Consider the following 20,347-nt stretch of genomic DNA (forward strand, 5'->3'; position numbering starts at 1 on the left):
GTATGTGCTTTTTTGGGTTCTGTGTTGGAGAGGTCAATTGATGTAAGCACTAGTTTGATTTCTTTTGGTCTACCAGATGAATATTATATGAACATACCTATGTACAATTTTATATTTTTTGAGAATCTCTTAGCTAGGAGATATGTAGGCTCTGGAAATCAGAAGACCCCCCCGGTCTTCTCGGAGCTTTTAAGAAACATTATGTATATTAGCGAGAGTGACATGGCTTGTGATCCAAAAAGCAAGGGGAAGGTATGGGCAAATTTGTTAACTTGGCGAGAAAAAGAAACTGGGTCCAATGATTAAGCCAAAAACCTGTTGGTCCAAATTTCCCAAGTAACTAGGGCGGATAAAAGAGATCTAGTGAACGGGATTGGAGAAGGTAACTGTGTTATCAAAGATGGAGAGCTCCACCTTTCTTTTTTATTTCGCCTATCCAGATGGTCCACAAAGTTTGGCATAGAAGGGAAGAAGGTATCCAATTTTTGTTTTCACATTTTTGGCACTATGAGGACAAAAAAAAATAAAAAAAGACAAAAAAAAAAAAGAAATTGCCAGAGACTTGAGAAAAATAAGATTTAAGCTCAACATACATTTGGGTGCATCTTCTCTGACGGTATTCTCGTTCTGCAGACGATCAGCACTGTTGACTTTTTGTAATTTCCAGCACGATATATATACCCGACACTGTACTAGGCAATACTACCTAAAATGATGTGCGTTCCTAATATACACAAAATAAATACATAGGGTAAACAGGTGCAGAAATAGCAAAAAAGAAAAAACAAACATTTCAACCGATCTATTTTTATTAAGAATTCAACCTAAAATACATCGGAAAACTACATTCCCGGGGAAAAGCTTCTTATTTTTCTCTAGATTTTATCCTTGATTTTGATAAAATCTTTCATTAAAAGAATCTACTCCCAGTCAGGAATCCAGTCAGTATTTGTAGTTTGCAGCCTGGCACAGCCACTTTGCCTACTGAAGGATGCATTTGCTTTTGTTTACTTTGGTGATCTTCGAAATCGGTTGACCCTCTTTCATTTCTTTGACTGCGTTCACAATCTAAAAGAAACCAAAACAAATCGTATTGTGAAATGCTGCATCTGAGAAAACTTAACAGGCATTGTCGGCGAACATAGATTTGGAGTGTGCTTGGTTAACACTTGTTCACACGAACCACTAAATACAGAAAGTAGGTATAGGATTGCCAACAGCAATGATCAAATCACTCACACACAGACTGGGTACACCATGGGCATAAGCAGTGCAAGGTTCCTTTACAGAAAGAGCAGATACAGCACAGTCAGATCAGAGCCTGAGATCAAGCACAGCCAGGAGCAGTGCAAGCTTCCCTCTCACGCCAAGAGGCCAGAAATATCATACATTAGAGAGAAACCACCAAGGCTAATTTGCATATGGCTGGTCTCTGTCTGGCAGTGCACGGTGGGGAACAAATGCGATGCGGAAAAAAGTCCAAAGCGACTTCTTGTGGCTGAGGCTTCTGCAAGGATTCCAACATAGTCTTCATAGTTTCCACAATTTGGAGCACAACTTTTCTACCAGGATCTGAAGAACTATTCCTTTTAATTTGGAGTTCAAGTTACTTCAGTGCCAAATCACTCAGAATTTTAATAATCAGATAGAACTCAAAATAGATTCTAGTCTCCACCAATAAAGAGTGCATAAATCATTAGAGCTTTCATGAACAGATGCCTCTTTCCAGGCTTCCATCCACAGAAAGATACCACTTACTCACTATCACCCACACATATGTCATCTGCTCATGGCTCTGGTGGAACAGGAACTGGGCTTGGGAGCGATGGGCTACTCCAAGACTCACCGCTTGGAGAATATGGACGAGACTGGGGTTGCAGGCCTGGACCGCTGAAATTACTGTTCGCTGACCCGATCTTCTCATGGTTTAAAGATTAAGATGGAACATTGTACCAACAGTGTTATCGGTCATTCCCCGTCCCCGACTCTGGTACTGCACTAGCTAAACTTGGAGTACCAAGATGATGGGTGCATCCCACACTACCCCTGCCCTCCAAATGGTGAGGTAATCGGACCAGTCTGGAAGAAGACCCTGGCAAAAGGAACAGCAGTCAAATATTTTAACTGAAGAACCTCTGGTAATTATCCCTTTGCTAGGTGACTTTCCCTCGCCCACTTAAGCTCCCAATAGCCTTTTTCTTCGCGTGTGTACCCCACAGCAGACAAAGGAGTCTTTTGTTCTTTATAAATTATTAAGGTATTTAACTACGAATCCAAAGTCATTTCTTGCGCTTCTTTGCAGAGAGGTATTCTTAAGATTAGGTTTTTAGATGATGAATGAAAGTGCCACCAAATTGTTAAGACAAGGGGAATGGAAGGGAGAAGAGATCTTAACACGGGTAAGGAATAAACTGAAGTTGCATCTTAAAATAAAGCATAAAAAGTCTGGTGTATGGATGCAAAACTTGAATTTCTTTGGACGAGTGCTGAATAGCATCTTTATTTCTGTCATTAATGTCGAAGGGGATTATGCAAAAGAAACTGGGACTATTTCCTTCCAGTTCAATAAAATAGGACCCTGAACTCTGATTTTATGTCTTCAAGTCCACTTTAACCTCTTCCATGCTCATGACGAGCTCAGCTCGTCATGAGCCGTGGGACGCTCGCCTGCTGTGCTGAGCGTTCCACGGGAACGGGTGTGGCCATGACGAGCTGAGCACCCCCCAAGCACAGCAGGAAAATAACCCCCGCAGCGAAGGGGTTAATCTGACTCTAGCCCAGTGGTCTTGAAACTATGGGGGTGGCCCCCTGAGGAGTCCATGGCTGTATTTGAAGGTTAGCACAAATGCCGCCACAAGTACGTGTAAATGAGGGTGGTCTGGAAGCACTATGTTGTTCATTTGGCACATTTCCAGGCTCTCTTCATTTACATGCAGCGGTCTAAACAATTAAAATGTGTGGAAAGAGTGATCCATGCTGTGGTGGCGGGTGAAAGATTTAGCTATTCGGTTTCTTTTTTTCATTTTCATGCAACTACATATAAAAAAACGCACAAAGCTTAAATGAAAAATAAACGAAGTGTAAACTAAATCATTGGAAAATGCACCCTTTCGCATTTATGAAACCTAAATTGGTTAATTGGTTAAGGTGATCACTGCTGATGACAGTATGTGTGATCAGAGAGCCACAGAATTGCCACAGAATTGAATCCTGATTGGTGCAGTGGGGAATAGTGACTTGTGTATTTATAGTGCTGCGAGATCCTAGTCTGTAAGAGAAAGCCATTTTGTAATTACTTTAAAATTGTATTATATAAGTATTCGTCTGCAGCAAATGATTTAGCATTTAAGACAAAAACAAGTGCTGTCAACGTATATATTTTAGTAATTGGTAATCAGACTATACCCAGTGCAAACATTTAAGTGCCCATTAAAAGTGTGCTTTCCAGAACTAAAGACATAACCTCCTTAACTTACCTCTCAAAAAGAATAAATATGTGTCATCTTAAAATTCAAGTTAGGACTCACTCATTACCATTCCTGGGTTTGAGGTGATGCGACAGGAACAGAATGAGAAGACACTAGTGGTGAATCTCATCGTGATCAAATTGAGGGGGGGGGGCAGATGGCCTGTGACACCCATCTTGTGCTATTTCTTTTGTTTGAAATTAAAAATAAATGCATTTAAAAAAAATAATAATAATAATCATCAAGTTACTCCATTGGTTGAAACATAACGACTCCCAAGCGAACTTGAGAATTAATGGGCCTGGGCGAAATTAAATTATGTTGGAGTAATTTTGGGAATGTCACGTTATGCAACATTATGCCTTTTAATGTAATTACTGGCATAGAAATGTACAGTGAATAGGTAACTCACTGTATTTTACAGCGGAAAGCACAAAACAACAACAGCGACACATTTGAAGCTAACATAGTGCGAAGTTACTGATTTGAATGTTAGGAAATTATGCATATTTTTGCCATCAGTTCGTATAATTCAAAGAATTTCACACACCGCTAATGGTTAACCAAATACACATATTTACACCCTGGTGAGAAGGCCTGCGCCTTTCCCACCTCCCCTCCAATTCCAAATTAACCCTTCGGGAGGGTTGTTTTTCGAATAAAACGTATGGGAACTGGTTTTGTAAAATTAAAAAAGCATGAGCATTTCGGACCCTGTGGATCCTGCTCACTTGAACTTCTGCTCAGATGTCCTTTCAGGTGACCGAGGAGAACAGTGGAAGTGAGGTGACCAGCAGAGTTGCATTGGGACGCAGAGTCTTGACCGTCAGACCCACGGGCCTCAGAGTAATGCCCCAGGAGAAAGAGGAAAGGAGCTAAATCTATGCATGGGGCATAGATATGGCCTAGATGAGGTGCTTTTCGGAAGTCTTGGAACGCAGAGGTCCCTTGCATGGTGATAGACTTGTACCCTTGACCAAATACCCCTGCTGCCTTGATATCTGGTTCGATGGTAACAATTTTCGATCATGAGCGAGCAAAGACCATGCCTGTGTGCTATGACCTAAGCCTGTCTAATGGATTGTGGTCTGCTTTGGCCGGGAGGGAAGCTCAAAGCAATACCCATAAGTGGTGGAAGGCTACTGCCTTCAACATGAGTTAAGAAGCAGGAGGGTGGTGGTGACAGCATACTGTATTTTCAGTGATCAGTAGTGTACAGGCCTTCTTTTTACCTGTGTCATGATGGTGGCGTCTCCTGGCCCACTCTGCTAAAATTCGGTTGCGGTGTGCTCAACTTACCCTTGGCCTACTTTGGATTGTGCACAGCGCAGGGATGTATGCGTGCCTGTGGAAAGGTACAATGCATCAGAATATAGCGTGCATGGTTGCATGTGCGTGCTGGGATTCGTGTGCCTCTAAGAAGTTACAGTCCATCAGGAAATTGCATGTATGGTTAGGATTAGGATTAGGAGCGAGGGTATATGTGGGCCTCTGTTGGTACTGCATGTAGGAGATAGGGTGGGGTATTGCTTGAGCGCACTGGGATGCATTGATGTCCGTCCGAGAGTCAAGTACATTGGAGGCTACACACCTGTGTATGTTCACAGTACTGTGTGCACTTACAATGGGCACCACACTTTGAAGACACTGGGTTCCATCTTAGGAGGCCCACAGCTTGCTGGAGGAGCAGGTAGAGGTTGCCCCTAACATATTTGTGCATTGCTCCATTCTTGAAAACCGGGTGGGACACACACTGGAGAAAGCAAGATCCAGGCTCTTCGATGTATATCAATAGGGAGCTTTGATTCTGTATGGAGGCCACTGGTCAAAGATGCCTGGGCACACTTTAGATGCAGATATCACTGAGGATATTATCCAGGTGTGAACCTCTGGTTACTCCCATGGTCTCTGCCTGGAACTACAAACACTGGAGACTACTCCGGTGATAGACTGCTCTCTGGAGGAAGAGCACAAAAAAGGAGAGGCCACTTCAAAGAGGGCAACCCCAAAACACAAACTACAAAGACAGAGGCACTACATCATAAGTGTGTCTGGAAATATACTATAAAAATGGGATCTTGAGTCTCCCACATTGTTAAACTAAACCTTTACATCAGTGTGAAGTAGTTTAGGAGGAATTCTGTCTGTTGTGGCCAGGATTGGAAACTAAGGGTCTACCACTCTCTCATGCTGAATGAGGGGACATCTCCCAGAAGAATCAAGAACACTTGCAGCGAGCACCAGCTTCTGGCTGACCCACGACCAGTGGGCCCTGTGAGGAGAAGGAGGTTGCCTGGGGGGAGCGGGGTCCAGTGGGTATCCTACTGAGAGGATCCCAGGAGTGTACTGTGAGATTCCGGCACATCAAGAACAGTGTCCCGATCGGGAAATCTGAAGTGTGTGCTGGGTTACCCCCTTCTGCTCGGTGGGGAAAGCGGAGTGACCCCCGTATGCCAGGTGGGGGAAGCGGAGAGAACCGGACCCCGGCACTGATCGGGCCATCAGCCCATATGAATTTACTGATCCCCTGATACCAGGAGAGGGGACGGGGGGCACTGCTTGAAGAAAGGGTTGCTCAAGTGCCGTACTACCACAAAGGGAGGGCCTCTGCTCTTAGTAGAGCTGGGACCCAAAGTGAGCAGTCACCCTATTGATGCTGCTAAGCAATCCCTGTATGCCAGGACGGGATCATTGAGAAGACAAAGGGCCGTTGCCCTGTGAGTACCCCTATATGTCCGGATGAGGCCGTGGTCCAGAAAGAGAGCAGTCGCACTAGGACAGTGTGTAGTTTTAATCACCTAGCTTGTGTACAAACTCACCCAAGAACTGTCTCTGGATGAAGAAGAAGCCTTACTGCAAGATTGGAGGAGCACCAAGGATGGCTGCTGCTGCAGTCACGAATTCTAGAGTTCTGCTCACCGTCAAACTGGGAACGCAAGCCTGGGGACTCTGGACCTGCATCCCAGTGACAGTGGGTAAGACGGACGCATCAAGGTCCAGGAACATGTAGACTCATGCTAAAAAGCTCTCATAGAATTTTAAGACTTGAGCATAGATGTCGGCACACGAGAATGGGGAATAACCATCATCCACACTCGTTTTTAAGAAAGGGCAGAGGAAACTGCCCGCTTTGTGATGCATAGATATCATTAGTGAAGTCGGTGCAGTGGCACTTGGGCTGGGGGGAAGAGGGGTGGGGTGAGAGGACCACTGCATCACAATTACGACTGTCTTATTTTACAAAAGAGGCATGGCGACTCAATTTCAATGCTATAGGATAATTCTTTTCTGAAAAGGGACAGAGTCTGCTTCAAGATTGGAGTGATGGCCAGGTATGGAGGTGAAGGGGTTGAAGAGGTAGAGGAGACAGTCTGGCACTCAGGGCTGCAGCTGTCATTGGTCCAGCAAGTGCAGTTACATTGTGGCACGTGAATGTAAAGAGCTCACAACACCCAATTATGGGGACAGTGTTTTAGTGAATTTCAAAAAAGCAAAAAAAGTTTGAAGACCTCTGCTCTAGCCTATTGTTTGCCCCCATCCGATCCTGGTGTAGTTCTGTAGTTTAAGGGTCTGTATTTCGGTGGTTCTGAACTCGTTCAATAAAGGTCGTCGGAAATAGACTATCTTGGTGTCAGCGGACCGCAAATCACGAGCACGGTGTGTACGAGTGTTTGCGCATTAATCGATCAATGAGAACACTACATATTCAGGGATTTCGTTTGAACCTTTGGGTTCCATTTTGTGTACGGCAGCCATTTTGTGGTTGCCCTCATATAGGTCGATGACTACGGCCAAGCGAGTCCTTGGGACACGTACACCTTAGCTGACTTCTGAATGACCTGGCCGAACTGACTCCCTTGCCTGAGGCTGACCTCGCTGAGCCGGTTCCTTGTTAAACAGCTGGTCAGATAAAGATCAAAGAGCAGGACATGCCGAAGTTTACAGTACACTGCAGCCACCTTTCTATCTTGCTCCCAATCTATTTCTGCTTCTTCCTTTACGACAATCACTGATTTAGGTTGAGGTTTTATGATGGGTTTGTCCGGCCTGATCGAACAGGAAAGTTGAAATGTGCTTGGTCATTTCTGGTGGGCTGGACAACGGAAAGAGGGATTGTCGTTATGCGATACTTTTGAAATGTCATGTTTCCATTGGTTAGTTTGTACGTAATCGATGCTACTTTGGTATGTGATTTTTGGCATAAAAGACCATGTTCCGCTCATTGAATTTGTACAGTCTCTAGCGAACCACCTGTGTTGTGCTTCGTAGATCTCTGTTCCTGGTTGCAGCCAATAAACTTTGGTCTTTGATGTCATCAAGAAGCGTCCCGTGTCTCTGTTTGCCAAGGCAGGGGAACTGGAAGGCATCGGGCGTTTTCCCTGGCGCCGCTAGGTTCTAAAACCTGGTCCTTCACTGGTCATGTTTCTTCAACTTCTGAAGTATCTTTTCGTTTATGGTGTGTGCTATCCTTTTCTACCTGTTCCAGAGTTTACTGTGCCATTTTCAGACAGTGCTCATCTTTTGTCCATTTTTCTGCTGCATCCTGAATTTCCTTCACCAATTCTGCTGTGAAAGGTCCATGATTGGCTTTTGAAGCCTGATCCTCAACTCTCTCGGATTTCCTGCGGAGCTCACCTACCTCCGATGCTCTGTCTTGTGCACTCTTCCTCTCTATACCATTAAGTTGGTAGCTTGCCTCATTCTGATCCCCTCATCCTCTTGTTGTTCTAGTGCTGTGCTGGAGTTTTGACTCGTTCTACTGCTCCATTCTGAGACCACCCAGCTACAGTACAAAGTTGGAAGTTCATGGAAATCACCACCATTTGCTTTTCCTTTAGGAGCAATTTGTAATTTTGTATAAATACGGGTCACAATTTTTTATCTTTATTTGCACTTAAGCAAAAGTATTTTAACTTTATTTTGTGTCATTTTGTCCGAGATTATTTGTCAACAATTTCATCTTTAATCAAACAAACGCATTTTTTACAATAACCGTATAAAAAATAGGATTTCAAATATTGAGCACTTACATCTTCATGGTAAGGAAATCCGCCACTTTCAAGCTTAGAGAAAATGAGCTTGTCATTGATTTTAATTTCAAAGCATCCTACAATAGAACAAAAAATATAAAGAGATAATATTGCAACGCTCAAAGGGGCAAACACATCTATATTAGTTAGCTCATAATGCCGCATAAATATCCTACAACATCAAATTCAGAAATATACTTTCACAGATATATGCCACCCCCTACTATGGACCTGCTAACGTTGAAGCTGTTCATGTGTATTTAAAGATACTTTGTTAGATATTATATTTTTTATGTTACCAAGCAATTTCAAGAATTCTCTTTGTTACAGGCTTTCCTATAGTTAGTGTTGTCCCTTCTACTAAGCTGTGGCTGGAATGCCTTATAGCAATTGGAATTACTGCAGCATGGCACACCATTAGAGTTAGTGAACAAAACACTATAAAATACAGTCATGTACAAATCTATCAAATCTTCTTACCTCTCCTCCCCTTTTCACCACAAACCTCCGCATCAGGAACTTCTTGCTTTATTTCGCTGGCAAGTTCCCGATAGCGGGGCTCATATCCTCACCCTCCACTGGAAAGGAAACAGATATATACAACCATTAAGACCTAGCTGGTGACCGTGATCCTTTTGTTACTTGCAATTTGTAAGTTACAATCCTTGTAATATAGCATCGTGAGCTATGGACTGGCATCAAAGAGCTGCATGCAAACTACAAATCACAGGTTTAATACCTAATGATTTTCCCTATTATTTCTCTGCTAAGAAGGGTTAGTTTGGGTAGCAATAAATTCCTATAAGTTACGCTAACCACAAAACACTGTTAAATTTCAACTCTCAAGTTTGTGATTTTCCAGAAAAGCCCTCTTAATATATATACTGCCCACCAATATATATGACACAACTCCTACATCTTGTAGTCCTCGCTGCCTTATGTAACGTTTCATATACAGTGATGTGCACATCACTGCCTCTGTATGATGTGTGACAAGGAGTGCTCTGATGCCATACATTAGTATGAGTAGCGCTAAAAAAGAAATTAAGTACATGTAAAGATGATCTATTGGAGGGTGGTAGTAAGGGAATCTGTGGAGAAGAAGGTTATTGGGGCCGCCAACAAAGATTGTTGCACTGGATGCCACCCAATGCTTAAACTGGCCCTGAACACACAAACAACTCATTGCCAAGATTTCTTACTTTTTTTAAATTACTTAGCCAATTGTTATTCATAGATCTCATTTCTTCGGCGGGGTTGAAGTTATTAAAATTCGCAAACATTTATCAAACATAATCGGTACCTGGTTAAAGTCGGTTTTAAAAAAATTAAATACATAATCGGTACCTATTATCTAATGAAACATGGATTACAGAATGTTTTACGTACATTCAGATAATACTTCATCCCTAACGGCTAGATTTTGTGTGATTTTTCCATTAAAAATATATTAGTCTTTAAAACAGAAAGTGATAACTGAATATGCCCGCACTTTCCAGAGCTCTCCCTAGCGAGAGACACTAGGGATGCGAGCGATTTTACTGGCTTTTACTCTTTGGCATTTGTGCTGATTAATTCATGTGAAAAACGGCAAAACCAGCGTTTTTACGATTTTTTTAAATCGGGGGTTCTAAATTGTGATTTTAGATGGGGAATTAGAATATAGGCACACTGACACCTTCTTTCACGCTGTATTTTCTTTGCCCTGCCTCGCCCAGCCGTCTTTTGGGAACTGCTGTTTGTGGCGGTGGGCGCCATCTTAGGTAGGGCTGGGGGTGCGCTCTATTCCCGCCGCCCTCCCGCCCTCCCAGGCTATTTAGAGCCAGCCTCTCAAGCACTCGCTGCCTTTCCAGAGCTCTCCCTAGCGAGAGACACTAGGGCTGCGAGCGATTTTACTGGCTTTTACTCTTTGGCATTTGTGCTGATTAATTCATGTGAAAAACGGCAAAAATAGCGTTTACGATTTTTTTAAATCGGGGGTTCTAAATTGTGATTTTAGATGGGGAATTGAAATAGGCACACTGACACCTTCTTTCACGCTGTATTTTCTTTGCCCTGCCTCGCCCAGCCGTCTTTTGGGAACTGCTGTTTGTGGCGGTGGGCGCCATCTTAGGTAGGGCTGGGGGTGCGCTCTAGTCGCGCCGCCCTCCCACCCTTCTCACACACTATAAAATGTGTATTCCGCCCAGACGGCGCAGCGGGCTGGCGCAGCGGGCGCGCCGAAGCCGCGCCTAAGCCAAGCCCGTCTGCGCCTGTCCGCGCCAGGACCGCGCCGGGCGCAGGCCATGCTGCCCAAAAACATCCCATCCTCAGGTATGACTCTAACGCGCTGCTCTCAGTGCGCCCCACAATGGCTACTCATACCTGCAAGTGTCACCTCCCCACTGACTGTCTCTGGGGCCCTTTTTCGTGCCGCTTCTGTAAATGGTCCTCCCTGGGATCTTCTAGCGTAATTTCCTGCCCACTCCCCCCACCCTCACACAAGCCTATTACCTTTAATTGTGGACTTATTAATGCAAGATCCTTAGCTTGTCATGGACAAGATATCCACGACCTCATACTTTTTCATGACCTCGATGCCCTCTTCATCACTGAATCCTGGCTAAACGATGCGTCCAACCCCGATCTGTCTACCGCCCTCCCCCTTGATTTTACCATTCACAGGCGGGATAGACCCGGTGGCAGGGGAGGAGGGATAGCCATCATCGTCAAGAAATCATTTATATGCCACACATTCGATTTGGCCTCTCTCAAAGACTGTGAGGGTATAGGCTTCGTGGTACAAATCAACCCCTCCTCCTCTTTTACAGGAGGACTCGTCTACCGACCCCCTGGGAATGCCACGACTTTTTTAGACTCTCTTGACGAGACTTTGGGATCACTTATGACCCACTACCCCACTTTCACTCTTCTCGGTGACTTTAATCTTCATTTGGAATCCTGCACAGACCCTCACACCTCTAATTTCCGACAGTCACTCAATATTTTTGGCCTCTCACAACTGGTCACCCCCCCTACACACCGGGCCGGCCACACGCTAGACTGCATCTGCACTAATTCTGTTATTTTAACTGTTTCTCCTCCGATTCCACAAATATGGACTGATCACTGTTTTATTCCTTTCTCCATCAAGGCAAACCCTTTACCGCCACCGAACACTAAGTGCTCCCCCACCCCCTTTTCAACCAATTGGAAGAAAGTGGCCGAGCGCATCAAGTTGAACCCCCAGCCCCTTGCCCCCCCCCCTAATATCGTCGGAGACGTATCCCAAGATTCTAAAAACTTCCACTCATGGATTGACAGTGTGGTTTCTGTCTACTCCAATCCAACTAATCAAAAATCAGTTCCCCGCAAATGAAAGCCCAATGCCCCTTGGTACACCCAGGCCCTCTCCGAATGTCATCTTAAGTGCAGGATCCTAGAAAGAGAGTGGAGGAAAACGTACGATCCTACTGCTAGATCCTTATATGCCCTGCAGAGGAAACAATACCTCTACAACATAAAAAAAGCTAAAAAGGAATTTTTTACCACAGCTATAGAGGAAGCTAATCAGAAACAACACACTATCTTTAATATAGTTAAGTCTTTCACCCACCCCAAGGCCCTTGTACTTGAAATCCCTCCATCCCAAACCCACTGTGACCAAATTGCGGACTTTTTCATTGAGAAAATCAATAACATTCATAAGGATTCCCCCCCCCCCCCCCCCCCCCCAACAATCCATACACAAGATGCTGAGACCATTCCATCCTCTTTGTGTAATTTCACTACAGTCTCTCTGTCACAAACACAGAAGGCCATTACGACCTGCAGATCGGGAGCCCCCACGGACTCCTGCCCTCCGATCATTCTCCACCATCTCATCGAGGCTGTCAACCCCTCAATCAATGCCATTGTTAACAAATCTCTCAATTCAGGCATTGTACCCGCTGAATGGAAGAAGGCCATAGTCAAGCCTTTAATGAAAAAACTGAACAAATCCCCGACAGACCCATCAAATATGCGCCCAATCTCCCTTCTCCCGGCACTTGGCAAAATCACCGAGCAGTTAGTTCACGAGGAATTAAAAGTCTTTGTGGAAAGCAATCACATTTTACACCCACAGCAATCAGGTTTCCGCCCTGGCCACTCCACTGAAACCGCCTTGATTGAGCTATCGGATACCATTAAGTTCTTGCAAGATGAGGGAAAACAAGCTGTACTCATCCTGCTTGACTTAACTGCAGCATTCGACACCATCTCCCATGCCATCCTCATTAACAGAATGCGTGAGATTGATGTGTCGGGTTCTGCTTTAAGATGGATTACATCATTCCTATCCAATAGATCTCAAACTGTTTCTCTAGGTCCATTCCTCTCCGGCGAGAGACCCATAACATCTGGAGTGCCCCAGGGGTCCATCCTCAGCCCTCTTTTTTTAATATATACATGGCCCCCCTTCTCTCACTGATTGAATCCCACGGAACCCTTGTAACTTCCTATGCTGACGACACTCAGCTTGTCGTCACCATAGATAAAAAACACCCCGACGCTGCCCTTAGATTCCAGAATTGCCTCTCCCAAGTCTTTTCTTGGCTTAACCATAACCACCTTAAGTGCAACAGCGCCAAAACTGAAATAATACCCTTGGGCAAAGACATCCTTTTTCCCCAAAAGATTGGTGGCCCCTAAACTCTGAAGCACCGCCTAGTGCGGTCTCCTCGGCCCGCAATCTCGGTGTCCAATTCGATTCGTCTCTCAGTTTTGACGACCATGTGTGCATTACTGCTGGGTGCTGCTTCAGTCTCATCAGACAACTGAAGAAATTTTTTGACTTCCTTCCTATTTCAGCCAGGAAATCAGTCACGGTGGCTTTGATCCTATCCCGGCTGGATTATTGTAATGGCCTCTTGGCAGGAATAAAAAAGTCTTCCCTTAAGAAACTGCAGAGTGTCCAACACGCAGCGGCCAGGCTTGTACTTAAACTTCCAAGAAGGTCCTCGGCCTCTGCAGCCCTCAACACTCTCCACTGGCTGCCCCTCCACAAAAGAATTCTTTTCAAGCTTCTTGTCACGGTCTTCAAAGCCACCAGGAACACTGGCCCTTCTTATCTGACCAAGCGCTTTTCACGCTAGATTCCATCGCGCTGCTTGAGGTCATCAGGAGCCAATTTGGTTTCTGTCCCTCGAATAAATCTAAAAACGAGAGGGGGTAAAACCTTCTCATTCTTGGCGGCTAGGGCATGGAACAGTCTCCCCCTCAACCTTAGACTCGCTCCCACTGAAAGCCTTTTCAGGAAACTCTTGAAGACCTGGATTTTCTCTCAGCCGAATTCATCGGTCCTCGCAGCCATCTGATCTACGCCTCGCCATGCGGGTTTCTCTGTTTTGCTCAGCGCCAAGATGCTCCTTCCGGAGCGATAGTTGCGCTATACAAATCTCAATAAATATCAAATATCATTCTAGGGAACGCCAATCCAGGTGGGCTATCCCCACCTGCAAGGTAGCACGAGGTGTTGGGTATATCTAAATGTGAATACATCTTTTTTTTTTTTTAAATACAACACATGATTTAATCTAAATGTGTAGTGGTACTTATACAGCCTCAGTCTTTATTAAAAGGTTGCCTGGCTGAAAATGTAGACGCATCCTTCTCTTCAGCATTCTAGAGGTGGAAGAAAAACCAGGTCTTCTTTAAAGACAGTGCAAGTTTAATATAACCCCGTTAAACTTTAACTGCAGTTACTAAACACTATTGCTGTAATTAGAATAAAATCACTAACTACCTTTTTGTAACATGTTCCTACAAATCCTTATTTTAAGGGATTTCTTAGCCAGCTGCCTTTCAAAATTTATTTCAGGGCTATTAATAGTATAAAAATGTGAGCAGAAAAGGGGCACAAACTAACATGTAAAGCTGCCTTTGTTTTGCTGCTGCCTGTAGGTGTCGGACTTCCCTGCTTCCTTGAGGTAGAGTTACTTTAACCTTGTTTCCACTGGGTGGCTTACTTTGAAAGCATTTATCTCTGTGAGGAGAGTTTTTACAGGGCAGCCACCTTTCCGGATACATTTCAAAGGTGTTCCAGGCTGCGCTTCAGACACAGCCTTTGCGTAGTGATGCCCCTCACAGCAGGGCCGTCTCTAGCCTCGAGCACCTTCAACAGAGGCACAAAGAGGCGAGGCCTCTGCACTGAAGTGTGATGATGGTAGACTAATGCTACCCCTCACTTAAAGCTCCCCTTCAACCGGAAGCCCCACCCCTACTCACCCATAACATCTACAAAAGAGCAGTGCTTCGGGAAGTCTAACCAGCAGCTATTTGCTAACAAATGTATTCATTAAATGTGTAAAGGGAGCCCTTTCACCATCCCCTCCCTCACACCGGCGTTTGCTTCCCCTGCCCTCCAGCCAATGGAATGCAGGTAATAAACCTCTACTCCTTGGTAAGCTGTCCACACCTTCCATCAGGGGCCAATGCACACCAGGGCCATTTAAATGGATCCCACTCTGCTGTAGAATCAATACTATGAGTCAACCCTGAGGTTGAATGCCAGAATCTCTATCAACTGGTACATTATTTCCTATGTATTTTCTCGACATGAGTCCAGCCTTTATTTCTCACTCTCAACCCTTGAGCTAATCAACTGACCTGGCTTGAACAGGGATCGAGCAGTAGTCTAGCAACAGAGAGATTATTTACCTGATTCGAGTACTATTCCAAATTCCCAATATAGCACAATCTTCACAAGTAAATAATGTTGCTTCTTTCTACAATCTTGCATTCTAAAACTACATGCCCTTTCAAAAATATTTACCACATTACTCCAATTAAACATTAAAAAACTGTCCTGTAATTAAAACTTCCGTTTGTTGCCTCTCTTTTTTAATTTCTCTTTCAAATGTCCCTCTTCTTCCCTTCTATCCTCTGTATGCCAAATCTCACTGAACATACTCGGACACAAGCAGCTTGACTATTCTCTAGTTCAGCAAATTTCAAAGATCACAATCTCTCCTCCTTCCGCTGAAGGTCAAATTTCTGCAACCTACAATACCAAATCTCCTCCAACTCATGTATTAATGCCACCAACCAGGTGCTTGAGCTCACCTTCCCCCCTACTAATGATCGCAACCAACAACTATTACTTTAGCCCACCATAAAAAAAAACTGAAATGGCTGCATGGAAAGGTTTACTTTGAGCACACAAGCTTAATCCCATTAACGAACAGTAACCAATAACACTGAACTTACCAACAACCTGGGGTTCCAGAGCAGTGTGCTGCCTGGCGTAAAGCGCTTAGACTCCTCATAAGGGGTAGTAAGCTGAGAAAGCGTGACTAACTCTGCACCGGTGACGACTGGCCCTCATCCTCTCACCGCGCTCAGTTGACTGACTGCATGTTGCCTTGAGTCAGCCCTCCCGGCTCCCGGAAATCATTTTCTGGCAGACGGCGTCATGACCATTTAGTGCATGGAATGGTCCCACAGCGCGGTATGGCTGGGCCCAGCTCGGCAGGTCTTAGTGAGGTGCGAATAGTAACTTGCGCTCTCTGGAAGCAGGACATGACGTCAGGCGTCCTCCTGCGGCACTACGGCGGGGTCAATCTGAGACTGCATCAACAACTGCACCTGGGCCGGCCTAATTGACATGCAGCTTGTCCAATGACTGAGCCCCGCTGCGTGCCCTGTGGCCAGTTCAAACCGCGGCCGCGCTGCACGGGCCCGTTGTGGCGGCCTTTATAATGTATTTGAGGACACTCTTGAGTGTCCCCAAATACATTTTATAAAGGCCGCCGCAACGGGCTAGTGCCGCGCGGCGGCCGCCCTCAAAATAGTGCCGTCTGAGGCGGTCCCCTCGCCCCCCTAGCTACTCCGCTGGTAAGCTCTATATAAAAGCAATTTACAACTACAAATACTCTGATGGTAAGGCAGATGGCCACGTCCCCCACAAGGGTGGCACTAGCAGGGACAGCCCCTTAGTGTTTACTCACTTCCATGGTGGGGGTTAGTATTTTTTTTCTATGGCCAGTACCCTGACCGGGAAGTTGGCCACTACGAGGGCGAGTCCTCACCTCCCCGTGGATAATGTCACTTTTGGGAGGCAGTTGGCCATTTAGGTGGGCATCATACACTCTTTCATAGGCCAGCACCAGAGGAATTTGCCCCCACTCACCCAGCAGGAACAGGAGAGCTAAAAAGAATAGCAAATCGCTATACAGCGTCGCAAAACAGTTGATATCCTGACATCTGGGGGTTGGTTTGACCTTGCTCCTTGGTGGCACGGGTGCAGCAACCACATCAAAGCATTGGGCCACAGCCCCAATATGAAATGTACAGCACCAGATAAATAATGAGATAGCAACGCAATGCCCGGTGGACGGAGAGTGTTTCAAGACGTGTGTCCGCGGTTAGTCCTAAAAGATGCTGCATTCGGATGATCACTCGTAAAATTACCCTACCTGTGTACTGCATAAAAGAATGAGAATAAACTTGCAACAGTTTTCCCACTAGAACAGGTGTTGGTCTGTTTTTTGTGATGTTGCAACTGTAGTTTGTCAAATAATTATGTGTATCCATATGTCAGATAGCAGGGGGCTAGGGGTGGAAATGCTAAGCGTTTTTAATGTCCGTGTTGTAGCTATGACTTCACTTCCTGGAATCAAGGACAGAGTTCATCCATTGTGCGGAGCATCTCGTTAAGTACAGGTCTGTCTTTAGGAGCAATAAATAATACTGCGGTTTACTACACAATATTACGGAGTTCATCTACCCAAACGTTACTGAAACTATTGATTGGGCATCAAGAAAAGCATCTGAAGTCCGAGATTCTAAAGCAGCGCGTGTACTCACCAGTACTCTACGTGCACCCGGACTTTGGCTGAGCCGTGCTTCTCCATCCTGCTGCTGCTCTCTGGCCGCTCCTGCTGCTGTACCGCGGCCTCCCTTCCAGTCACTACTCAGGCGGGGCCAGTCTGACAGCCTTGGAGAATGTGCCAAGTCATTCACACACAGCAAACTCGCCCAGCCCGGAAGGAGGCAGCGCTGGTTTCCGCAACCTGCTGGGTACTGAGGGTGCGGCCTGGAGATCCCTCCGCAATAAATAAGACATTTCCCCGGGAAAGAATCCTCGGCGGTAAAGAGCTGCTCGTTGCCGGGGTAACTAATACACTGATACAAACGTGAGATGGGAAACCGGTGGTGTAAACAAGCGTTCTGTGGCTAACTGGTTAGGAGGCGCCCTTAATTAAGTCAGTTCTTCGTTTGAGCTAGAAGCGCAGGTGAGCACAGGCAATTATTTTCTTTACCATGCTTGACCCAGAGAGCAAAAGAGAGAAAAAACAGTGACAACGGGAGAAAGCAGGAATGAAAAAGAACCGGCAACAGTGAATTAAAGGGGCAGGGAGACTATATCAGTGAAGAAAGATGGCTGAGGTGAAATCATTTCCACACAGCCTTGGTATATAGCAATGCTGTAATGTTCGTCAGCATCCACTGTGGGATTAATTTCTGAGAAAAACATTTGACACCGGCAATTATTTTACAAATGAAGCACTGCCCCAAATTCTGTAAGCCACTTATGCACAGCTGGTTAGTAAGAAGTTGTGAAAGACAGGCGCAGGATCGTGCTAGCGTTAGTTCACAATTCTTGTCCGGCTTCAGCTTCAGGTTTTCTTGTTAGTGCCAATATCGGCCCAAACCCAGACCTTTCTTCATACAACACACCCCTCCACCAATAACCGACACAACACAAGTTGATGGAGAACGTTGTTGCAGTTTTATTAGCATAATCATTATGCCAACATGTTGGGTTATTTTACGGGCGATCCAGAGCAGGCTGCCTCTCGCGACCCGCCCACATGATGAGCCATAACCCCGCGGTATTAACCGTAGGGGCGTTGTCAGTATTGGGGGGAAGGTCTAACCCCTCCCCCGGCGAACCTCTCGTCCGCCCATCACTCACGCCCCTCCCCCTCGGGGGCGAAGCGTTGGCAACCCCCGGTTGCTCAGGTACACATCCGCCCGAAGGACTTAACGGGGCGCCATCGGACCTCCAGGATCCAATGTGGATCTCCCTGGGGGATAATTTGCTCACGCACCCTTCCGGTGCTCCTGTAGTGGGTACCCTTCTGTACCTTCCTCTATTGGATCGCCCTGTAACTCCGCCTGCAACACAAAGACAAGTCATTAGTAGCAACAAACACCCCCCGATCTGCCCAAGAGCAGAGTAAGTGGATGGGAGGGAAAACGTCGGGCAGTCACTAGTCCAGCGATGCAGGGTCAGCCTGGGGGTGGGGGGCGAGGGTCAACTCACCGCTGCGACAGAACCCCCTGGGCTATATAGCCCTTCCTCCCCTCCCCCAAGAACAGGAAGTGACATCACGGGGGGACCACTGGTCCCCCAACCACTAGACCGCTCAGGGTCTGTGCCATCATTTGGCACTAAGGGTGGCCGCCCTCGTAGGTGGCCACCTTCGGTGTCCCGGGACAGCCTATCATAGTGCCAATATCGGCCCAAACCCAGACCTTTCTTCATACAACACACCCCTCCACCAATAACCGACACAACACAAGTTGATGGAGAAAGTTGTTGCAGTTTTATTAGCATAAACATTATGCCAACATGTTGGGTTATCTTACGGGCGATCCAGAGCAGGCCGCCTCTCGCGACTCGCCCACCTGATGAGCCATAACCCCCACGGTGTTAACCGTAGGGGCGTTGTCAGTTTTGGGGGGAAGGTCTAACCCCTCCCCCTGTGAACCTCTCATCCGCCCATTACTCACGCCCCTCCCCCTCGGGGGGCGGAGCGTTGGCAACCCCCGGTTGCTCAGGTACACAAACTGCCCGAAGGACTAACAGGGCGCCGTCGGTCCTCCAGGATCCACAGTGGATCTCCCTGGGGGATAATTCGCTCATGCACCCTTCCGGGGCTCCTGTAGAGGGTACCCTTCTGTACCTTCCTGTATTGGATCGCCCTGTAACTCCACCAAGGCTCTGATTGCGGCAGCCGCCGTCCCAAAGCCCCCCCACACCTTATCTCTCCTCTATTTACAACCCACTGCTCCCATAGCTTCTGATAGGTCAAGCAGGAAAATGGCCATCCCCACTTCTGATAGATGAACGCCGTCCTCATCGAAGCAGCCCGTACATTTGGTATGTAACAGACTGTGCCTTATGAAGCCGAATCCCCTTTGCTCAGTGAATTTGCGCATGGCACTGTTCACACGTCTGCGGGAAGTCTCAATGGCCACCGCTGATCTAGCGTCTTTCCAATGCAGTCTTGGAGTGATTTCAGACCACCATAATTCACAAGGACCCAAAAGGTTGCTCAAATCGCACAGCGTGCCCCTCATTGTCTGTAGCAGGACCCTGCTCTTTAAGTGGACCAACTCCTCGCCCCCCAGATGTAAAATCAACAAGTCTGGTGGAGATTCACCCCCGTCCAATAACTGCTGAAATACACGCTTCACGCTACTCCAGTGTAAGTCGGCCGACACTATCCACCTGATCTTTGTTGTTGAGAAACCATGCTTCCATTTTCCGCTATCAGCCCACCGGGCTACGCTTAGGATTCTCACATATCCTGCCACCCAAACAGATTTACCTACCAAATAAAAGATGCAGATGCTTAAAATCCATGTTTATTAACAACACTCCAGGTTATGCAATCAATAACACTGACTAAACGTCACACGCATAATATTCAAAATAAAACACAAACTTCCAGAAAAGACACTCCTGTTCCAACCCACTCAAGAGCGAATGTATCGTTTGTAACAGTTAGACTCCCAGCGACCCACCTGTTTTATATTTTCAACTGGCAAACCTGCCTGAAATGCTGTGGTCGCAGCTCCTATCCTAAATGAATGGGTACC

At 46.1% G+C, this 20,347-nt stretch overlaps 1 long non-coding RNA gene across 2 annotated transcripts; it reads right to left on the reverse strand.

Annotated features, from left to right (window-relative positions):
• Window positions 1–787: 787 nt before the first annotated feature.
• LOC147733671 (uncharacterized) lies at window positions 788–17,773 on the reverse strand. Of its 2 annotated transcripts, none has more exons than XR_015308743.1 (4): window positions 17,324–17,773; window positions 8,978–9,075; window positions 8,498–8,574; window positions 788–1,068 (listed from the first exon to the last, which is right to left on the reverse strand). It is a non-coding gene; the product is annotated as an uncharacterized LOC147733671 (long non-coding RNA). The 2 variants fall into 2 exon arrangements; XR_015308744.1 differs by lacking the exon at window positions 17,324–17,773 and adding an exon at window positions 15,725–16,069.
• Between the last annotated feature and the right edge of the window lie 2,574 nt (window positions 17,774–20,347).

Source organism: Lissotriton vulgaris, chromosome 2_1, assembly GCF_964263255.1.
Source record: "Lissotriton vulgaris chromosome 2_1, aLisVul1.2, whole genome shotgun sequence".
Classification (NCBI taxonomy): domain Eukaryota; kingdom Metazoa; phylum Chordata; class Amphibia; order Caudata; family Salamandridae; genus Lissotriton; species Lissotriton vulgaris.